Source organism: Carassius gibelio, chromosome B9 (assembly GCF_023724105.1).
Source record: "Carassius gibelio isolate Cgi1373 ecotype wild population from Czech Republic chromosome B9, carGib1.2-hapl.c, whole genome shotgun sequence".
In the NCBI taxonomy this organism is placed as follows: Eukaryota; Metazoa; Chordata; class Actinopteri; order Cypriniformes; family Cyprinidae; genus Carassius; species Carassius gibelio.
Window position 1 is genome coordinate 7458390 of NC_068404.1, and position 22224 is coordinate 7480613.

Sequence of the window (22224 nt, forward strand, 5' to 3'; positions counted from 1 at the left end):
GCTTGTTTGAATCCAACTTGTAATGAATTAGAAGTACTGCTCAATAGACTTTCTTTTCTTATCCTACTGTTCTTAGTGAGAAAATACTGCTTAAATTTAGACCATCTAACGTTGTTTGCTGTAACATGATCTGATGTTTGTATAGTCACAGGTTTTTTCCGGCTGTGTGAGCCATCTGAACTTCAATATTTCTCCCCTATAGATATTAATTAAAGAGTTTAATACTGTATGTGACTGTTATCCAATTGATCCTTTAAAAGTCTATATCCTCTACTAAACTTGTGCTTTTCAGTTTGTGCATGTGTTTGAAGCACATTTTTATATCTTTTCATAGTGCTAGTAGAGAAACGTGTCTGAGCTTTTTTTTATATATATATACATGGTTTTGCTTTTGTAGATATTTCATCAGCATTTATTTCAATAGACAGGCAGCTGAAAGTTTATTATGATGTTTTTTTAAGGAATAGCATTAAATAAAACATGGGTGCTTAGTATTTTTTCATATGTATTAACTGTTTTATAAGGTTAGTAGAGTGGTCTGCATTATGTATAACCGGTGTGTCTATTTAACAACGTGCTTTAGCACTTTCAACATCCTTTCTCCTACCTAATTACATGGATTTAAGATACATATGATGCAGACTTGAATTAAGTCTTTCTCATGCTAGGATATGACTGCGGACAAGTGTTGACTGCGGATGAATTGCATGTACTGTACGAGGGGATCAAGCTTAACAATGTGAACCAATAGGACTGTGCTCACAGGTACTCTTCTGCTGTTATTAAATTACAGATGTACATTATTCAATTACTGTCAGACATATCACAAGCCCAAAGTGGTTTTAATGGGATTATGTGCCTCCAAAATTATTAAAAGTGACATGATGATTACATTTGATTATTAATAAAACGCTGCCCTTCAAAGTTATGTCCACCAACACTGCTTAGAATAATGGTCAGTTGATATGATCCAGATGTTTTCTTTGTTTCAGGGTACACTAGAGATGATTCATTTTTGGATACAGTGGTGGACATTGTACAGGAGCTGAAGAGGGCTAACTCGATCCTGTATGGTGTGTATATAATAAAGCAGTAGCATATCATGTTATGGTCTCATTTTGTTAATATAGACTAACATTAAAAACAATTAATAACTTTATTTTTTATAAAAAATAATAACGATTAATAAATAAATATTTCCCACATGTTCCCATATATTATTACATGTTAGCTAATGCACTGAGTTAATTTGTAGTTAATTTATAAAACTCTATATGACGCAAGTAATTTACATGCAGTCTGCTAGCTCACACCATTAACCACATGGCACAAGTTGATTGGTCTCTGTTGGCTCTACAGTCAATAAGATTGTTTGTTCAACATTTATAAATGTTGTAGTTCAGTGTCTGCTTTAAACTGGTTCCTCTGAATCCCTCCACTACCCCCAGACTTCACCTGTTTACTTATTCTACAGGATTTAAGCCAATTCACACAGCAGCAGTGTGTCACGCTGTCAGTCTCTGACAATCCTTTGTCATTAGTCTCCCTATATATAGCTGTCCTTCTCTGTTGTCTGTATGGAGTCCTTACCCTTTGTGTGACTTATGTTCTCGTCTCCCGAGACTTCCCCTTACCTTCTTGTTCCTCCGAGTTCCCGTTTCATCTGGTTCCCTGTTTTGTTCTGTTGGTCTCCCAAGAATGTTTTTGTATTTCCCTTTTTGTACAATAAACCATACTTGTGTTTTCCTAAAACCCAGTCGTCACACAGTGTTTCTCTGATGCTCATAGTAGGTTGTCTGTGTATTGACTGTAGCGAGGACATACAGCTGGAGAAACAGCATAGCAGATCTAGTCTGCCAAGACCAAACACATTAAGATTTTCATATCCATTAACATGATAAACCTTTTCTGAAAAGTGTCATTACTTAACTAATTTTAACAAATGAAACCTTCTAATAAAGTTTTAACCTTAAAGATGTATCTGGAGTTTACTCATTGAGACTCGATGGATTGCTAGGAATTGTACTGTGTGAGTCAAAAATGATATTAGATTAGATTCAGCTTTATTGTCATTGCACATGTAAAATACAAATGCAGTTAGCATCTAACCAGAAGAGCAAAAATCAGTTAGTACGGTATATACAGTGTCTACAATAGGTTACAAATTTACAATAAATTCAGCTTTAGGGAAAAAGCTTTTCCTGAGGCTACTGGTCCTTGTCCGAAGGCTCCTGAAGTCCTTCCTGGAGGCCAGGAGGTCTGTGGTCAGGGTGAAAGGAGTGCTTAAGAATGCTGTGAACTTGACGTAGCCAGCGTTTCCTCTGGATGTCCTGAATAGGAGGAAGTGGTGTCCCTGAGATGTATTGGGTGGTTTTCACCACCCTCTGTAGTGCCTTGCATTCAGCAACTGAGCAGTTCCAATTCCAGACTGTGATGCAATTGGTCAGGATGTTCTCGATTGCACACAGGTTCTTCTTCTGTGTCCTCAGGAAGAAGAGACGCTGCTGAGCCTTCTTGACCAGGCTGGAGGTGTTTGTGGTCCAGGCTAGATCCTCTGAGAGACACGTTCAAACAACCATCCCGTTAATCCTGTTAAGGCCCTGTGTGCTCCTAGCTCATGTGGTCAGATGATTCAGTAATAGTATGCCTCAAGTGTGTCTCCTGTGACCATTTGTAATGGCTTCACCCAGAACAGATGTTCATGTCAAATGTGAATAGAGTCTTTAAGGAATGAAATCTGAGGTTGTGTCAGAGATCTGTGCACATACTTAGGACAAAGTTGTTAATTACTCATGGTATCCGGGCCTAGGCCATGTTCTGATCCCACATATACTTTCCTGTCTATCTTTGGTGTTATAAAAATACAGGAATATGGAAAATATGGAAATACACTGTTATATACAAACTGTAATATGCTCTTCTAGAAATATGGCACATAAACTCAGAGTTTAAACTTGACTAACTGGGGCCCAGGTCAAGAAGCAGACAGACCGTCTAAACCATCTGCTAGCTGCCTCACGTCACAGAGATCAGTTAATTCTCAGCAAATAGAGACTTTTTCACCTAGATATCACACTATAGAGATTGTGTCTGGTCCCCGAACTAGAAAATACAAAAAACATCCAAACCAATTTTAAGAGTAATAATTTAATTGAGGTTCAACAAATAAAAAACAGATGCAATATGGATAAACAAATGATAAAGCTTGGCTTATTGAATATCAGATCACTTTTTACGAAAACACTTTTTGTAAATAATATGATCACTGATCATAATCTAGATGTGCTCTATTTGACAGAAACCTGGCTAAAACCTGATGATTACATTATTTTAAATGAGTCCGTCCCCCAAGATTACTGTTATAAACATGAGCCGTGCCCAAAAAGCAAGGGGGAGGTGTTGCTTCAATTTATAACAATGTTTTTAGGATTTCTCAGAGGGCAGGCTTCAAGTATAACTCATTTGAAGTAATGGTGCTTCATATAACATTATCCAAAACAACTATGGACTCTCTCTTTTCTAGCATTTTAAATACAATTGCTTCATTACGCTTAATGAAGGTTAAGGAAAACAGTCTGACACCATGGTATAATGAGCATAATCGCACCCTAAATAGAGCAGCCCGAAAAATGGAGCGCAGCTGGAGGAAAACAAAACTAGAGGTATTTCGTATTGCTTGGCGGGAAAGTAACCTATCCTACAGAAAAGCATTAAAAACTGCTAGGTCCGATTCTTCTGCACAATCTGACTTTGCTGCAGCCTGGAATTGAACTACTGGTTTCGTCTGGTCAGAGGAGAACTGCCCCCCCGACTGAGCCTGGTTTCTCCCAAGGTTTTTTCCTCCATTCTGTCACCGATGGAGTTTCTGTTCCTTGCCGCTGTCGCATCTGGCTTGCTTAGTTGGGGTCACTTCATCTACAGCGATATCGTTGACTTGATTGCAAATAAATGCACACACACTATTTAACTGAACAGAGATGACATCACTGAATTCAAAGATGAACTACCTTTCACTGTCATTTTGCATTATTGACACACTGTTTTCCTAATGAATGTTGTTCAGTTGGTATGACGCAATGTATTTTGTTTAAAGAGCTATATAAATAAAGATGACTTGACTTGACTTATATAAATACAGGCAAAATGGGGCAATGAGGGAATTTGTGGATTGTAGAATTTTCTTGTTTTATGCCTGTGGCTCAAGTCATTGTCATTATGACACACCCAACACGTGTGTGTGTATATATATATATATATATATATATATATATATATATATATATATATATATATATATACACACATACATACATACATACATACATACATACATACATTTTTATGTGCAAAATTTCATTGAGTTAAATGTGACCACAACCTAAAGATGTTCTTGTTTTTGTGTTGATTTTTTTTCCAAAAAGAATGTTAACACGCAAATACTTTGTCTTGTGGCTGTACTATTGAAACATTATGCCACCACGGAATTTGTAACTGTAATATTGCAGACACTTTTGGGACAGAAACCGAAACTGTTGGGATTATTTCAGTTGATGAACCTGCTGCATTCTGCATTCACTGTTGTCACCACGAGTTCTGACCTAATCAGTAACTGGTTACCCTGGGAAGCCAGAAAATAGGTGAATTTGATTTCATTTCCACAAAAGTTGGAGCATAATGTAAAAATAAACTACAGTTCTTGCCATGCCTATCTCAAACTTTTCATCATCACTAATTGCCTGGGGTGGAGTAAGTTGCTGTTATATTTCAGAATTAATTTGCCTCGTTTTGCTTATCATGTTCAAAAGTCATGCCTGGCAGCTTGTCTATTTTTATACAATGGATAGATAAGGCTCTAAATTGAGTTGAGCTGTTTTAAAACTGTTGTAACTGTAAGATAAACCCATGCCTGTGATAACACTTACTATAATTTTTTTCTACAAGTTGCTACAGTATGTTGTTTGGCAACTATGAACAGCCTAAAGTTAGACTAATAGAGAACAACAGTCTTTTTCTTTCTAGAAGTAAAGTCCAATTGTGGAATTGGTTTATTTCATAGCTTAAATGCATGGCCTGTAATGAAGAATTTTTTTCTGCCTCTTTTAAAACCTCTGTGAGAAAAATAAATCAGAAATGCAAAACCATATCCAGGAGCTAATGCACTCTATAGGGAATGCAAAATGGAATGTGTTGAAATGTGGGGAGGAGTGACCATAATTACAAAGTGTAAACATATGAATATTAATATATAAATAGTTTTTGTTCAATATCAGCAATCAAAGCATATGTTAATTAAAGAGATATTTAAACTGACTAGTGGTTTCTGTCTAGGTGTTGTTTTAAAGTGAGAACAGATGGTACCATGGTGACCTAGCAGATACGAATGGACATCCTCCTTTATAGGAACAGGGGACCTTTTTGATACAATGCTGCTGGCGTGGACGCACCTCCACCCAAATGATCTGAAGGTCAACAACATATGCTAACATTTAGTTGCATTCTCATGTGTAAGAATAGCGGCTTGGTTTTGCATCAGCAATATTCAGTGGCTACATTTGGTCATTTAAGCAACCTATGAAAAGACATAGCTTAAGTTTACAAAAAGTTTGGGTGCACTTAACAAAGGTCTAAAATAAAAACTATTATATGCTGAATTGTAGCCCAGAGTCCTTGATGTGTTTTTGACAGTACACCGTACTGTGGATGTTGGAAACTAAAGTTCTTAGAATTGAAAATGTGATTCCTGGTACTCCTTAGTGCATTAGTGTAGGTACTGAAACTAAACTGACATGGTACCTTATGTTATTATGTTCACATTCCAGCCATAATGTGCATGTGACTATCTAGCCATTATTAGTATTTTATTATGATTTACTAATATGTATATCCAAATTAAGTATTTATAATGATTTATGAACATTGAGAGAAATTCTAACATATCAGTGTTGTCTAACAGTGTCTGTCTAAGCCAGGCTCACACTACAGTTTTAAGATACTAACCTATTATGATATCCTGTTGCAGCCGCCACATAAGGAGAATCTTATCTTATATTGTGGTTATGAACAAAGGCAGAGTTTATCCTCGCTTGGAGCGCGTCGTTGCCTGTGTTTTCTTTTAGAAAGTTAACAGCTAATACCAGTATAAAAGATTGCTTAAATAATTTTAGCTCAAAACTCACTTTCAGACAGAAGCGTTTTAAACAACTTCTCTTTGAGATCAGATATGGATAAAAGGCAGAAATATTTACAACTGACGCATAAGATGCTAGCCATTAGTAAATATGAAAAATTTCCTTCATCTGCTTGATAAAATCAGATGCCAGCTTTTCATTCAGACTATCAAATTTTTGTGGAATAATGGTTCACGAGTTCACACTTACATATAATTAGCTGAAGTATTATAATGCATATTTGGCATGCTGTCCGGGAAAGGGCTCCAAGCTCGGAAATGGCCCATACCTAGAGTATCCCCCCCACCCCCCACCCCCGTATATAAAAGTGTAAAATGAACTCTAGTGGGGGAGATGGGGTGGAGTGATAAAACATCAATGGAGACAGGTTGGCTAATTCAGCTGTATTTATACCCAAGTGGTTGATTATCTTTGAGTGGCTCCACCTGTGCTAATTATGCTAAGTATCTGACGTGCTCCTCCCGAATCTTGTTAATGAAACTGCACACTTACATATAATAAACCAAGTTCACACTTACATATAATTAGCTGAAGTATTATAATGCATATTTGGCATGCTGTCCAGGAAACGGCTCCGAGCTCGGTAATGGCCCGAACCTAGAGTACCTCCCAAAAAGCAATAGCGGAAAGGACAGCCGCCAGACTAAGGACCCCCCCACAGTGGAAAACCCGACTCCGTGGGCTCTCGCAGCATCTGATGGGAAATCAGGACTCAGAACATCAAACGGGTAAGCCAGGCGGGGGGAAAAGATTTGGACAGAGTTTGGCGGGAGGTCGAGACTCTTGTCGTCATACAGCGAGCAAGGTCACCCGTCAAACAGGAACGAAAAGTTAGGTGGCCATGAGACTCTCTTTGACATCCAATGAGAGCAAAATACTCAAGGCAACGAATGGATAAGCCTCTCCGACGGTAGCATGGAAAAGTAAAGTTTATGTGGCTTTATCAAACGGGTAAGCCTCGCTGACAGTAGGAGGAAAAGGTAAGCGTGTGTGGCCTGGAGGCTCACACCAGCATCCCATTGGAGCTCAAAACTGCCAGAATCGCATGGGTAAGCCTTTTTTGACCATAGTATGAAAAAAATTTGTCTGCAAAATCAGTCAACGGTGAAAAACAATAGTAGATTTCATTTAAAGTCCAACAATTTAACCCAAATGTGGACATAAACGAACGTGTTAAATATAAAGTCTTCAAAATAGGTAAGTTCATATATTTGGAGTAAAGTTCAGTTGAACTGATGCATTGGTCGTACATTGTCCGGACCATGCACCGCCACAGAAACAAGAACGAGATGCATTCTAACATAACTGTGGCATTAAACTCAGCTAGTGAGAGCTCGCTTAAAATATTGCATACATTAGATTACCTGTGAAACTGCAATGAAATACCTTGTATCATTGCTGCGGCAGTGAGGAGATACAGAAAAGGCTCCTGCGGGAGCAGACACTTGTGCGGCAGCGGGGAGATATAGAAAAGGCTCCTGTACGAGCAGACACTGCAGGGGCAGTGAGGAGAAACAAAAAAGGCACCTGCGGGAGCAGACACTGCAGCAGCAGTGAGGAGATACAGAAAAGGCTCCTGCGGGAGCAGACACTGCAGCGGCAGTGGGGAGCTACAAAAAACAGAGAAGTAAATGGGAGCATGAAAAGAGGAGGAGAGATAGCTGCTTGGGCCGCCTGCGGAGCTTGCTTCGGCTGCTGTAGATGTTGGCTGCAGGTAGAAGGGTTAGTAACATTTGATGGGGTAAGTGTCTCAGGGTTTTTCACATGTGGGTGAAGTCCCTATATATTGGCCTGTCTAGCGTCTTGTGTTTGTGAGAGCGTTGTTTCATGTACTTCATCTGATGTTTGCTTTCTTGTGTTTCTGCATTGGATGTCCGTGTCTCCCCGGAACCCCGTCCACTCTTCGCACATCACTAACAGCATCATCACTTACCTTCGGCTTGCTTCCCCACAGTTCCTGTGTCACCTTCTCCTGCTGCCAACTCATCTCCGCCATTCGGATCCTTCACTCACCTGCATCTTCCTGGACTGTGTATTCCCATCAAGTATCATCCGTGTTTCATCTATATGTACTGTGTCATTCATTTCATTAAATATTCATTACTCGCACTTGCTTCCTGCCACTCCTTTCACCCAGTCGTTACAGAAAGCTAAAAAATGAACACGTAGCCTACTGTGTTGCCAGCTTAGCAATTGGTTGCCTGATTTGACAATTCCTTAAGCCTTGTCCGCATTAGTATGTTCCTGTTGGAGAAGCATTTTACCTCCGTTTTGGCCTACTGGCCTTTTTAAACGGCCCCCAGAGCAGATACATTTGGAACGCTGTTTTCAAGTTGTAGTATGGACTGTGGAAACAGTGGCTTTTGAACAATGATGAAGCATGTTTAGTCTTGTAAAACATTATACCTATAGACATGATTATATCAGTAACGTTAATTCCAATATTTACTTGCATGCTTTTCGTATTACGGTCCTAAAAAGATGACAGAAATTTTACTCACACTTGCTCTCCTGTGGAAAACACAAGGGTAGTTGTGTTTTAGATCAATTCTGAGTGATCACGCCAGTAAATTGTGAAATATATCCTTAATAAAATTGGTCCTGCCAGAATAGTTGCATGAAACTTATGTCTGTATAATTTCAGTGAGGTTAAACATGCACAGTAAGGCAAATGTAATGTCTTTGGACATTTCAGTGTGGATGACGACTCTGGAAAAAATGCCTTGGTTTCATGGTTAAAAATGGAATCGTCATCCGACAGAACTAAATCATAACCTCATTTAACAAACTTTAGGTGCGAAACTTGCATTTAGCGTCTTCACCTGAAAATGTTTTGATTTATGACACGTGGTCTGTGCCGCTAGTGTAAGTTGCCTCAAACTGCGCCTCGGCCGGAAAAGCGGGAAGTGACAGAGGCTTGCTGCGGTGAGAACTGGGGTAGTTGAATTCCTGCTGCTGCTGTAATCCAGTGCTTGAGGAGAGCCCCGGGCTTGGGCTGGAGGATCTTGGTGTCAAGCGTGGCGAGCTCGGGGCTTTGCATGGTCTATTGGCCACAACGTTTGGCTTGGCGAGAAGAGCAGCTGGCACGATGACGCTTCATGGTGCTCAACGGCCATGTTTGGCGAGGTAGGAATGATCATGGGTATCGGCAAAAGCAGGAGATCTGAAAAATCCCCGGTATAGATCTCCTCGTTGGAAGGAAAATTGGGTCTGTGATAAGATGACAGACAGAGCAAACCAGGATGCTGATAAACTGTCAATGTAGACAGGTAAGCTAAGTGAACTGTATTTATACCCTAGGGTTGATTAAGTGGCTCCACCTGTGCTAATTAGGCTTAAGTATCTGACATGCTCCTCCCGAATCTTGTTAATGAAACTACATTTCATAGACCCACTGCTTTATTTCTGTGACAAATTATTAATCCCGATAAATTAACTCATTATGATCAATTATTATTGTAAATTTAAATCTTTAACAAAACATGCAAACAAATGACCACTTTTATCATTTTCCTTTTATGATCTCGCTAGTTCCAGTGACTTACTACTTACTTCGTTTTCTGAAAACTTGCTTGATATTGTGCTACAGGTCTGAGGCTGTTTGCCCCGCCCGGCCCGTTTAAAGCACTGGCACACATTGGCCCAACAGAGGAAATATGGCTGTTGATATTTTATTGTATTTACATATAACTAGCCCAGCCAGCAATGATATGTGGGGCCCAAATGGGTTAATTGCGGGTTACATGGTTACTGTGTGGGCATGGGCTTTGGCTGGGTGAAATCAGTGGGTCCCATGTAGGCATTGTAGTATGAGTCCTACATTGGAAGCCCATATGAGCTGATTACATGGGCCCTATAAGGGACAGGCATGGGCCAAGTGGGCATGGGTTTGAACTGGGAACACATATATGGGTCTTGAATGGCATATTTATGGTCCAAGTGGGCATGGGTTTGAACTGGGAACACATGGGTCCTGCATGGCAGAGGCGCAAAGTAACTACTTAGGCCTATTGAGTTATGCAATTATTTACTGTACAAGTTTTAGTAACTTGTAGTAACTCTACATCTAGGCTTATCAAGTATGTTGAGTTTGAGTAATTGTAACTCAATACATATCAAGTCACGCTAGTCACCAAAGAACAAACATCACATACATGTAGATATTTTGCCAAAACAATCCATCACTCATTCTTGTTAGTCATGCAGAAAATGAAAAATGTAACTTCCCAAAAATGTAAAAACACCCCCCATCAAAATAGGTCAAAGTTTATGCTGTGTTGAATTATGCTGATTAGTGGACTCTCAGAAAGGTTGCAGGCCTACCGTAACACTTCTAATAATAGTCCAGTCCCAGACGCCTGTCCCTCAATGTCTGTAAATATTGCAACTCTGGGGTGGTGTTGGCGCAGTGGATAAGACACATGCCTGTGGTGTGGGAGACCCGGGTTTGAATCCACCATGAGACACCAATGTGTCCCTGAGCAAGACACACAGAGGTGTTTGACCTCTGACATAAATAGCACCTGTAAGTTGCTTTGGATAAAAGCATCAGCTAAATGAATAAATGTAATATAAATGTAAACCCCTTTAGGTAGGTGGGGCCCAAATGGGTCTGACATGAATTGCCCAGTTAAGATTCACACAACACCCTTATAGATCCCTTTTAAAGCCCATCTGGGGAACCACGGCTGGATCCTGGGTGCAAACCCACTTTAGACTCATTTGGGGCCCAAATGAGTCTGACATGAATTGCCCAATTACAACCCATGGAGTACCCTTACAGGTTCCACTTTTAGTACGTCTGGGCTTCCACGGCATACCCCAATATGGATCCCGGGTGCAAGCCCATAATGGGGCCCATAGTTGCCGCCCATGAAACCCTCATCTGGGCCCCACATGTCATTGCTGTCTGGGAGAGTGCTAGCAGCATTCTACTCTCACCTGGTATGCTCAAAACTGAAACCATTTCTCCTCAGTGCTTCTCTTTCTTCTTAAACCAGGCACACACTACAGGAATTTGAATCCCAATTTAACCCAGATTTCCCCTTCCTGAGAATCACAGTAAAAATCTTGTCTAGTACCTTGATCGGTTCTGGTGTTCGGTGCAGATTATCTGGTAATGTGTGGCATTCACCCATCGAATATTGCACCTTCTGATCTGCTTGCACACAAATCGGGGCTGTACCGATTAATATCAAACATGTTTGATATTTAGGATTTAAATCGGGATGATGACGGCTATGATTACGTCAGTACTTTCACAATAGCCAATGCTTCATGATGTTTTGTAGTAACACGAAATGTGTCGAAAACCTATTATAACTACAAGCAGAAAGAGCGCTGGGGTGAAAGCGCTGGGGTGAAATCATCTCAGTTTGGAAGACACAGGGTGAGTGCAGAATGTGCTAGCATGCTAGCTAACATATGTAAACTATTTACATATGTAAATATTACTGAATCTTTTAACTTCACTCAGCATGTAGTTGGCCCTACGCACAACAAGGGACATACGCTTGATCTGGTCTTTTCTTATGGTGTAAATATTAATAATGTCTGTATTGAAGATGTTCTTATAAGTGATCACAATTGCATCTTTTTTGATCTTGTGTGTGATGAGGATCCTCTCCCTGCTAAACGAGAGTCCTGTTCACGTTTGATTAACCAGTGTACTGTTGAGAAATTTTCAGCTGCATTCAACTCAAGCCTGGTTCTTATTTCGAAAGATGTAGACGCTTGTGCACAGGCTTTTAATGATCACTGTACTGTGTTGTTGGACGAAGTGGCACCTTTTAAAACTAGAGAAATTTAATCTGTCAATACATCACCGTGGATTAATGACGCCATTCATGGCTTAAGGCATGTTTGTCGGAGAACTGAGCGCTTATGGAAAGCGACTCAGCTACAAGTTCACCGACTGTATCTTAAAGAGCTCTATAGGGACTTACACAAAATGATTAAAGAGGCTAGAGCCTCTTATTTTACTATTCTGATTTCTGCCTGTAAAAAGAATCAAAAAGCTCTCTTTGAAACTATTAACAACATTGTTTCTCCTGCTGCATGTATTGTCCCTGTGTTTGTTAATGTTGACTGCAATCGCTTTTTGTTTCATTTTATGGACAAGGTTAGAGCTGTCAGGGCAGGCTTGGTTCCATCAGCCAACCATCATATAGTTAAAGATCATAGACCTTCAATATTGGACTCTTTCTGAATGACATCATTGAATTAGTGGGCTCGATGAGACCATCTCAAAGCCCTGTTGATATTTGATATTTTACCTACTACTTTACTTTTAAAATCCATAAATCATCTGGGCCCATGTTTGGTTTCAATTTTAAACCTATCTCTTCAGTTGGTCCAGGTTCCTAGCTGCTTTAAGCATGCTGTTGTTCAGCCTATCTTGAAAAAGAATAATCTTGATGAAGCTTCATTTAAAAACTACAGGCCTATTTCTAAGTTGCCCTTTCTTTCTAAAATTTTAGAAAAGTAATAAAAATAATGTTTTGGATTCCCATAATATCCTTAATAAGTTTCAGTCTGGTTTTCGTAAAAATCATTCAACTGAGACTGCCCTCCTTAGGGTTTCAAATGATATTTTGATGGCTGCTGATGGGGGTAAATGCTCTGTGCTGGTTCTATTAGATCTTAGTGCGGCGTTTGATAGCGTGGATCACTGCACTATGATTGATAGACTGAAAACAACTGTGGGCATTACTGGATCAGCTCTGGATTGGTTTTCCTCCTATCTTTCAGACAGGAGTTTCTCTGTGTCCGTAGGAACATATATGTCAGACTCTGCTCCTTTGTCTTGTGGTGTGCCCCAGGGTTCTGTGCTTGGCCCTCTGCTGTTCAGCCTGTATATGCTTCCTCTTGGGAAGATTATTGTTAGTTTTGGAGAAATATCATACCATTGTTATGCTGATGATATTCAATTATATTTATCTTTTAGCCCTGATAGGTTGGACAAACTGTCCTTGTTGCACAATTGCTTAGCCTCCATTAAAAATTGGATGGCAGATAATTTTCTGCCACTAAATCCAGACAAAACTGAGGTGCTGATTTTTGCACCAGATAACATTATTCCTAGGATTAGGCAGGAAATTGGGGATCTATCATCTTTGGACTGTAATGTTGTGCGAAATTTGGGTGTCATTTTTGATAAATCTATGTGTTTTAGCAGTCATGTCTGTGGTTCGTTCCTGTTATTTCCATCTCAGGAACATCGCTAAGATTAGATCTTTGGTTTCTAAAAAAGAGATGGAGATGCTTATTCATGCTTTTATTTCTTCTCGTCTTGACTTTTGCAATGTACTGTACACTTGTTTAAACAAATCCTCTATGGACAAGTTGCAAGTGGTACAGAATGCAGCTGCAAGACTTTTGAATAAGACCAACAGAAGAACACATATTACACCTATACTTAAGGCTCTACATTGGCTTCCAATTAGTTTTAGAGTACAGTTTAAAATTTTAACCATTAATTACAGAGCCTTGCATGATCAAGCTCCCTCTTATATCCAGGATATACTGCATGTATACACTTCTGGTCGCTCTTTGAGGTCTTCTGGTCAAGACCTTTTAACTGTTCCTAGAACACGTTTTAAAACAAGAGGTGACCGAGCCTTCTGTGTGGTGGCTCCAAGGCTCTGGAACTCCCTTCCATTAGCCTTGAGAGCTTTGGATTCAGTGGAAGCTTTTAAAAAATGCCTTAAGACGCATCTTTTTAGACAAGCATTTAATTAGCAATATGGTTTTGTATGTTTTTGTGTATCTGTGTATATTTGTATGTTATGTGCATGAGTATATCTGTTAAGTGTATATTTTAATTTAATTTTGTGAAGCACTTTGTGACTTTTTTGTCTGTGAAAAGTGCTATAGAAATAAAGCTTACTTACTTACTGAATCACATGAGATCATGTGAGGCGCTCCCTCTGGCATGATTATCTTGATTATGTGTGATGTGCCACAATTTTCTAATTTGTAGTGTGGTGCATGTTTAACTTTTGACAGAAAATAATATGCAATGATTCTCCAATGATTGTGTGTGGTACAACCAGATTTTATAATTGGTTAGGATTTTATAACTCCTGTAGTGTTAGCCTGGCTTCAGTCTTATTTCATTAGAACAACTATACAAGCCTAGTCAGGCCAAGTTTAAGAAAAAAAATGTCTATTAAATAATAAAAATCAGTTGTCTTTATTTGAAAATGCTGCTGCAGTAGATATTAAAATAACGTCTTTATAACAATTAGAAAACATTGTCAAGGCTATTGATATATTTTGACTATAAATTGTAAATTAAATCCTTTTATTCATCCTTTGTTTTCATGAATTTCATATTTCATATTTAAATGTTTTAAGTGATTATGGTGTCTGCGGTCTCGGGTGACTGGATGGGGGGCTTCTATATTAGACTGTAGCTTATTATAATAAATGATAATGAATTTCAAACATGAACCAAACATATTTTTATTGAAAGATCAACAGTCTGTTATTAGTCTTTAGTCTGCCACAAAAAAATAACAACATTAAAATCATGAACTCAAATGTCATGTGAAAATAAAATAAAAACAATGGCTGTTGTAAGTAACAGTGCGTATATCAGACCTTTCTGTATAGCCTAACGCTATTAAGCTTAAGCAAAAATAACGAAATAATTGTGTAGTGAAGTATTTTTTTGTACAAAGTGCTGCAACAATCAATCACTCCTTTATGCGTGCACCACTGTCCTCCTCGAGGCTCCAGCAACTTGCGCTCTCTTCATCAAGGCTTAAAACAAAAAAGGGGACAAAAAGTTTTATTTTCTTTGTGCATATAGATCAATTAGATAAATGAATAGAAACAATACAACTTTAAATTCACACAGCTATAGCCTACCTAGGTTGTGGAGGCCCGACGCCCAGCAACATGTCCATGTGGGCCCCACATGGGATTTATCTGGGCTATGTGGGTGTCAACTGGGCATGGGCTCAGAGTGGGGACTTTGATGGGCTGAATGTGGGCCCCAGCTTGGATACAGTTATGGGCCCCAATTAGGCTGCCCATTTTTGTTTATTTGTGGGTCCCAGATGGGCCACATGTGGGCTATATTAGGATAAATTTATAAATGTATTTATTTATTTATTTTATTTTTTTGCAGATTATTTATTTTTATGCAGTTATGGGTAGCTACATAAGCCTAGCAATTAAATAGATATAATTGTATGTATTTCATGTTTTATTTCATTTAGGGTTATATCATAATGCAACAATACAAGATTATTTATTTTATGATTAATCCTATTTTATTTTATGTATAAGTATCTCAAAGGGTTTTTTCTTTCTTATAATCTAAAAGCAATTATGTTATGCGGTCATTGAGTAATGCGATGATTGGCATCTCACTGCAGTCACCACGCTCTAACATTGACTGTCTCACAGCAAAGGCACCTCGAGCATCATTGGATTGAGCTATCACTTGAGTGCCCCCTCAGACACTCTGCACAATCCAGCCTTCAGAGTCTGAGGGACGGCACAAGAGTCTGACAAAGACGACCAGTTTATGAACGGCTCACAACTGCCGCGTTCTTGCTAGCGGCATGGCCCGATGTTTATCTTGTTGGATTAAATCCTGCCGTGGATACGCTTCAGGATTATACACATAACGCAGCAACTTTGACACATGCACTTCCTTCCTGTTCGCCAGGGACTGTGCCTCCATTAGAAAGCGCTGTTGGACCGCTAATGCACATCCAGCCCTCTCACTGCAGTCTCCATGCTCTAACACTGACTGCATCGCAGCATCATTGGATCGAGCTATCACTTGAGCGCCCCCTCAGACACTCTGCACAATCCAGCCTTCAGAGTTGAGGGACGGCACAAGAGGCTGACTAAGACGGCCTGTTATGACGGCTTACACAGCTGCTGTTATCACACTAGAGGCGTGGCCTGATATTCATTTTGTTGGATTTAATTCTGCCGCGGATACACTTCAGGATTAGACACAACGAAACGTAGTGACTTTTACACATGCACTTTCCTTGCTTACGGACGCTGTGAGCTTTCTGTGCTTGGATGTTAATGCATGTGGGAACGCTGCAGGCGGAGGCTAGGAAACCACTACGTTCTATGGGCCGCAAGGTAGCGCTTGCCCGGCATTTTCACTATGGGTGTTATGCACAATTCGTCACGGATACACCATTCAGTTCTTCTTTCGGGTTAGCCTTGGCTCATCGAGTATTTTGGAAACGCATGGACGCAATTCTGGCCCTGTTGTGGCTCCAGGGCGTTCGTGTATTGAATTGCCTGGACAATTGACTGGTGTTAAGCACAATCGCAGACTCAAGCACACTCCCATCGGGATCTTGTGCTGAATCATCTAAATAGCCTGCGCTCATGCACGAATTTCTAGAAGATGGTTTTAATTCCCTCTCAGCAGATAACCTTCTGGAATAAAATTGACTCTCGTGCGATGACAGCAAGACTGTCTCTCTCAGCTAACCATCTATATATAGATGGTGCTTCAGTGGGCCGTCATCAGCTCTCTCGTTTTATACAAGGTGCGCGACGGCTGAGGGCTTTCCGCCCTGTGTGAGTTCCTTCATGGGATTTATCCATTGTGTTGCAAGGTTTATCAGGGCATCCATTAGCCCTTTGAAACTATACCGGATAAAATCCTGACTTAAAGACAGTTCATCTTGTGGCTTTATCCTCCCTCAAGAGAGTTGGGGATTTACAGGCTTTTCTGTTTCGCCCTCGTGCATGGATTTTGCACCAGACTCTGTGGAAGCATTGCTGCGACCGTGGCCTAATTATGTCCCTAGGTCGCTTCGAACCCTTTCACTTTCAACAAGTGGTCTTGGAGGCTTTACCCCCTGCAGAGGTGGGGTCAGGAGATCTGAGTCTTTGCCCTGTCAGAGCCCTGAAGACTTATGTTGATCGAACAGCTCCATGGCGTGAGTCCAACCAGCTTTGTCTGTTAGGACACAAAGTAGAGGTCATGCTGTCACAAAGCAGCGCATGTCATATAGGCTGATGGAGACTATATCTTTAGCCTATGAGGCGCATGGACTCGCTTCGCCCTTAGGAATTAGAGCTTATCCCACGAGAGCAGTGGCTTCATCACAAGCTTTCTTAGTGGTTCTTCTATATGATGTCTGTGCTGCAGCAGGATGTTCCTCACCGAGCACTTTTGTCAAGTTTTACAGTCTGGATGTGAGGATGGCTCCTGGCTCCCGGGTTCTGTCCGCTTGAGCAGATACTTTCCTTGGATTCCAACTATCAGGTACGTCAGGCGTGATGGTGTAGCATTCCCATAGCCGGTGACGTCACCGCAGCATCGAAGTGACCTATGAAAGGGAACATCTCGGTTACGTATGTAACCACAGTTCCCTGAATAGGGAACGAGATGCTGCGGTCCCGGCCGTTCCGTACCTTGATAGCATTTCTTGATAGCATGCCTTAAGAGTACCATTATAATGTATTTTAAAAATGGGCTTCATAGAAAGTGTTATCATATTTTTATAATAATTTGTTGCAGCCCTACCGTCAGCTACATTATTGTATCAGATTTCCAGTTCCTTCTACTGCAGAAGAGGAATAAATGTATAAACTTGTTAAATCATCCAAATCAATAACGAATGTTAGACCCTATTCCATATAAGCTCCAAAAAGAGGTGCTTCTAGAAGTCATAGATCCTATTCTGACTATTATTAATTTGTCATTGTCATAAGAATATGTCCCCCAAACCTTCAAACTGGCTGTTATCAAGCCTCTCATTAAAAAAACACAACATGACACCAATGAACTAGTTAATTACAGACCTATCTCGAATGTCCCTTTTCTGTCCAAGATAATTGGAAGTATCCTCACAACTATGTTCCTTCTTAGAAAAAAATGGTCTCTGTGAAGATTTCCAGTCAGGATTTATCACAATCCTGAGACTGATCTCATTAGAATTTAGTGGTGGACAGTAACAGAGTAGCTTTACTTCGTTACTGTACATAAGTACATTTTTCAAGTATCTGTACTTTACTGGAGTAGTTTTATTTTGAGTAACTTTTAATTTTACTTCACTACATTCCAAAGCATAAGATCGTACTTTTAACTTCACTACATTTCATAAAACATATCGTTACTCCCTATAATATATCACGTGCTCCGACACGCAGAAGCGGTGTCTGATTCATCATGAACGAACTGAGTCTTTTCAAAATAAACTTTTAAATCGGATCACAAATCGCACCAAACGATTCGTTTACGAATTAGAATTATCCGATTGCAGCTGTCCTGGAGTCGACCACTCACTGATTCAAATGAACCATTTAGTGCGAGTCTCCAGAAGTAAGAACCGGGAGATCTTGTGTGCGCGCGTGCGTCTGATGCTAGCCCTGACTCTGAAGGGTCCACGAACACCTGACTCTCTGGGGGGTCAACAGGAACCTGACTCGACTCTGGGGGGTCAACAAGAACCTGACTCGACTCTGGGGGGTCAACAGGAACCTGACTCGACTCTGGGGGGTCAACAGGAACCTGACTCGACTCAGGAGAGTTCACTAGAACCTGACTCAACTCTGGAGGGTTCACTGGAACCTGACTCGACTGTGGAGGGTTCACTGGAACCTGACTCGACTCTGGAGGGTCAACTGGAACCTGACTCGACTCTGGAGAGTTCACTGGAACCTGACTCGACTCTGGAGGGTCAACAGGACCCTGACTCGACTCTGGAGGGTCAACAGGAACCTGACTCGACTCTGGAGGGTCAACTGGAACCTGACTCGACTCTGGAGGGTCAACTGGAACCTGACTCGACTCTGGAGGGTCAACTGGAACCTGACTCGACTCCGGGGGGTCAGCTGTGACTGTCATCCTGTGCAGCGGCACTGGGCAAGCAGCCATCTTGGGCCGTGGCTCTGGACCAGTGGCCATCTTGGGCATTGGCGCTGGGTTAGCGGCCATCTTGTGCTGTGGTACTGGATTGGTGGCCATCTTGGACCGTGGCTCTGGACCGGTGGCCAACTTGGGCATTGGCGCTGGGTTAGCGGCCATCTTGTGCTGTGGCGCTGGGCTGGCGGCCACCTTGTGCTGTGGCGCTGGATTGGGGGCCATCTTGGACCGTGGCTCTGGACCGGTGGCCAACTTGGGCGTCGGCGCTGGGTTAGCGGCCATCTTGTGTGGCGCTGGATTGGCGGCCATCTCACCGGAAGAGACAGGAGTGGCTGGGGCATCCCACGGAAGCCTATGCTGCAAATAGTATACAAATTCCCAGAATTCCAGTGTCTCTAAATGCACCATCTCCTCCTGAGAAACTGGATCATCCAGCCCGCTGTTGAAATAGTCCTTTAGGGCCGCATCGTTGTATCCCATACCCTCGGCCAGGGACCAGAACACCTAGGCCAGGGCACCCACCTCCTTGCCCTCTTGGCGGAGGGCGGTCAACAGGAGATACTTTGTTCTCCGCTCCGCCATCTTGGCTGGGGAATGGGAAAAAGACATACCGGTGGTTCTTGCAGTGACGGAGTCCTTCTGTCATGATCAGTGATACAAGGAAGCACGAAGAGAGAACCAATTGCGGGTACTTATTTATTAAAGGGGCAATCCAAAGAATAAACAGTCCAGGCAGGGGTCGATATCCAACAAATCCAAACATAAACCAAACACAAAGACAAGGCAAGGGCACGACTAGAAGATGGACATTAATAAACCAAGACACATGCTAAGACAGACCGGGTATAAATACACAGGGAGAGACGAACGCTAATGGGGAATTGACAGAGTGTGATGACTGATAACCAGTGACAGCTGGGTGCAATGATTTAGGCAGAGACGTGAGGAATGTGGTTAATGAAGTGACAGACACCGTGGGGAAGGATGACATCTAGTGGATACCCAGGGAACACAACCCAGACACTGTGGCAGTAAGCTTCACAGTGAACATTACTCTCGTCAACATAGTCCATATCAACAACACAAATATATCTTGACTCCATATAGTGGTTATTTTGGAAAAAAAGTCCAGGTATTTTGAGCAGTAGGATTATAAAAAAAAAATGCTAATATAAAATTAAATTAAGTAGCCTATATAAAACTGCAAACATCTATCTTTCAGTACTTTTTTACTTAAGTACATAAAAAATTTTGTACTTTTGTACTTTCACTTGAGTAATATTTTACTATACGTATTAGAACTGCAACTAACGATTATTTTTTCTGTCGACTAATCTAATGATTATTTTTATTACAATAAATAATCTAATGTTCATTTTTTAATTAGCTAATGAATCCTTTGTATAACTTTACAAAAAAAAAATATTAATATAATATTTCAACCTTTATTTATTTTCAACCAATGTGGTTGAAGTTTTTATAGTATAAAATTATAAATAGGCAAAGAAAATTATTTTACTATGGTAAATATGAACTTATGATAGCGTTTATAATTATATAATTTACAGTTGTCTGAGACGTCATGAAATGTTCTTTAACATCACAAACCATAAAATGTAGTCAGGGTTCTACTATGGTTTAGCATGGTTTCCAGAGATCTGGAGCTGATTCGGGGTAGCTCAGTGGTTTGTGACTGTTGTCTCGTGGCGTGCTGTCTTTGAAGGGGCCATTCACATATCACGTCTTTTGCGGGCTTAAGTTCGTTATTTCCAATGTAGGCGTGCGATAAGCGCGCTCATAATGGAAGCGACGCAGTCGTGATGGCGCTCGTTTTTTCCAGGCACGTCCGCACCACATCGAGTTAAAAACATCTCAACTTTTCAGAATGCCACAAGTGCAAGAATATCAGACCTGAACCAGGAAGTTGGTCACCAGATCACACGGTAACCAGTTAAACCGTAACACCGGAGAGCGCCAAGATGTTTTCCTCTGAGGTGCTCGCACATCGCAGTTGTGCTGCCGTGGTACACCATATCGGTTTTGCAAAGGGAACAAAGGGCCATTTTATTTGTCCTCTGTTTAAAGTATTCCCATACTTTTGATAACAGTAGTCTCTGTTTTTGTGATAGAATGCAACTTTCTCCATTCCCAGCATGCCATTACGCGAGATGTAAACAAACAGTGTGACGCACAAACAGTTTCTTGCACGTGTCGTTGCAGCACTAATACGTATCTGTACTTTTACTCAAGTACTTGATTTGTGTACTTCGTCCACCACTGTTAGAGTTACAAATGAGCTTTTCTTTTCTTTGTATCTCTCTATTAGTGCTATTGCACTGGACCTTATGCGATTAACATTATTGGCCACAGCATTATTTTGAATAGACTAGAAAACTTTGTTAGCATTAGTAAAAATGCATTGGTTAGTTAGGCCAATCGGAACTGGGAACACTTCCCATAATACCCAAAGTACTTGTAAGAAGAATGGCATCTATGCTAATATTAGTCTGTTTCTGTCTTTTTCCAAGATCACCATAGCCAAGAGATCCAGTCCGTATCCAGTCCAGATGACAAGACCACGGAAACCAGATGAGTCCTCTGCATGAACCAAGATACCGAGCCTGATATCTCTCAAGGTTATTTTCTCCATTCTGTCACTGATGGACCTTTGGTTTCTTGCGTCTGTCACCTGTAGTTGGGGACACTTAATGAAGTCATTAATTCTTTTTCTTTCCATGTTCTGACTATTTTGACTACAAGTGTTGCTGTTATTCCTTTAAACATGACATTGATGTGAGGATACATTCTTTCACTGGTATGAAGGAGTGTTTCTATCTGCTTGTGTTTCTTTATTATCTTACAACGCCTGTTAATAAGCAGTTGCTGCTTTGTGAATAAGCACATTGGAATGCTTTTGCTTGCAGTAGTTATCTGCCTTTACTTGGCACCCCATGTAAGAAAAGTTTATATAGCTAACACAAATTTGACTCACAGTGCTGTGAATAAGTACCCCCTGAAATTTGTCCTTTTTCAGCATTTATGGACACTAAAACTTTAATTTGAACAGTATTAATGTTGACATAAATAATGAAAATCTATCAGTGAAATATTTTGCTAAATAAGCTCATTCCGATCCTTCAATTGTGGTATTAGATGGGTTTTCTGTATGGGCCC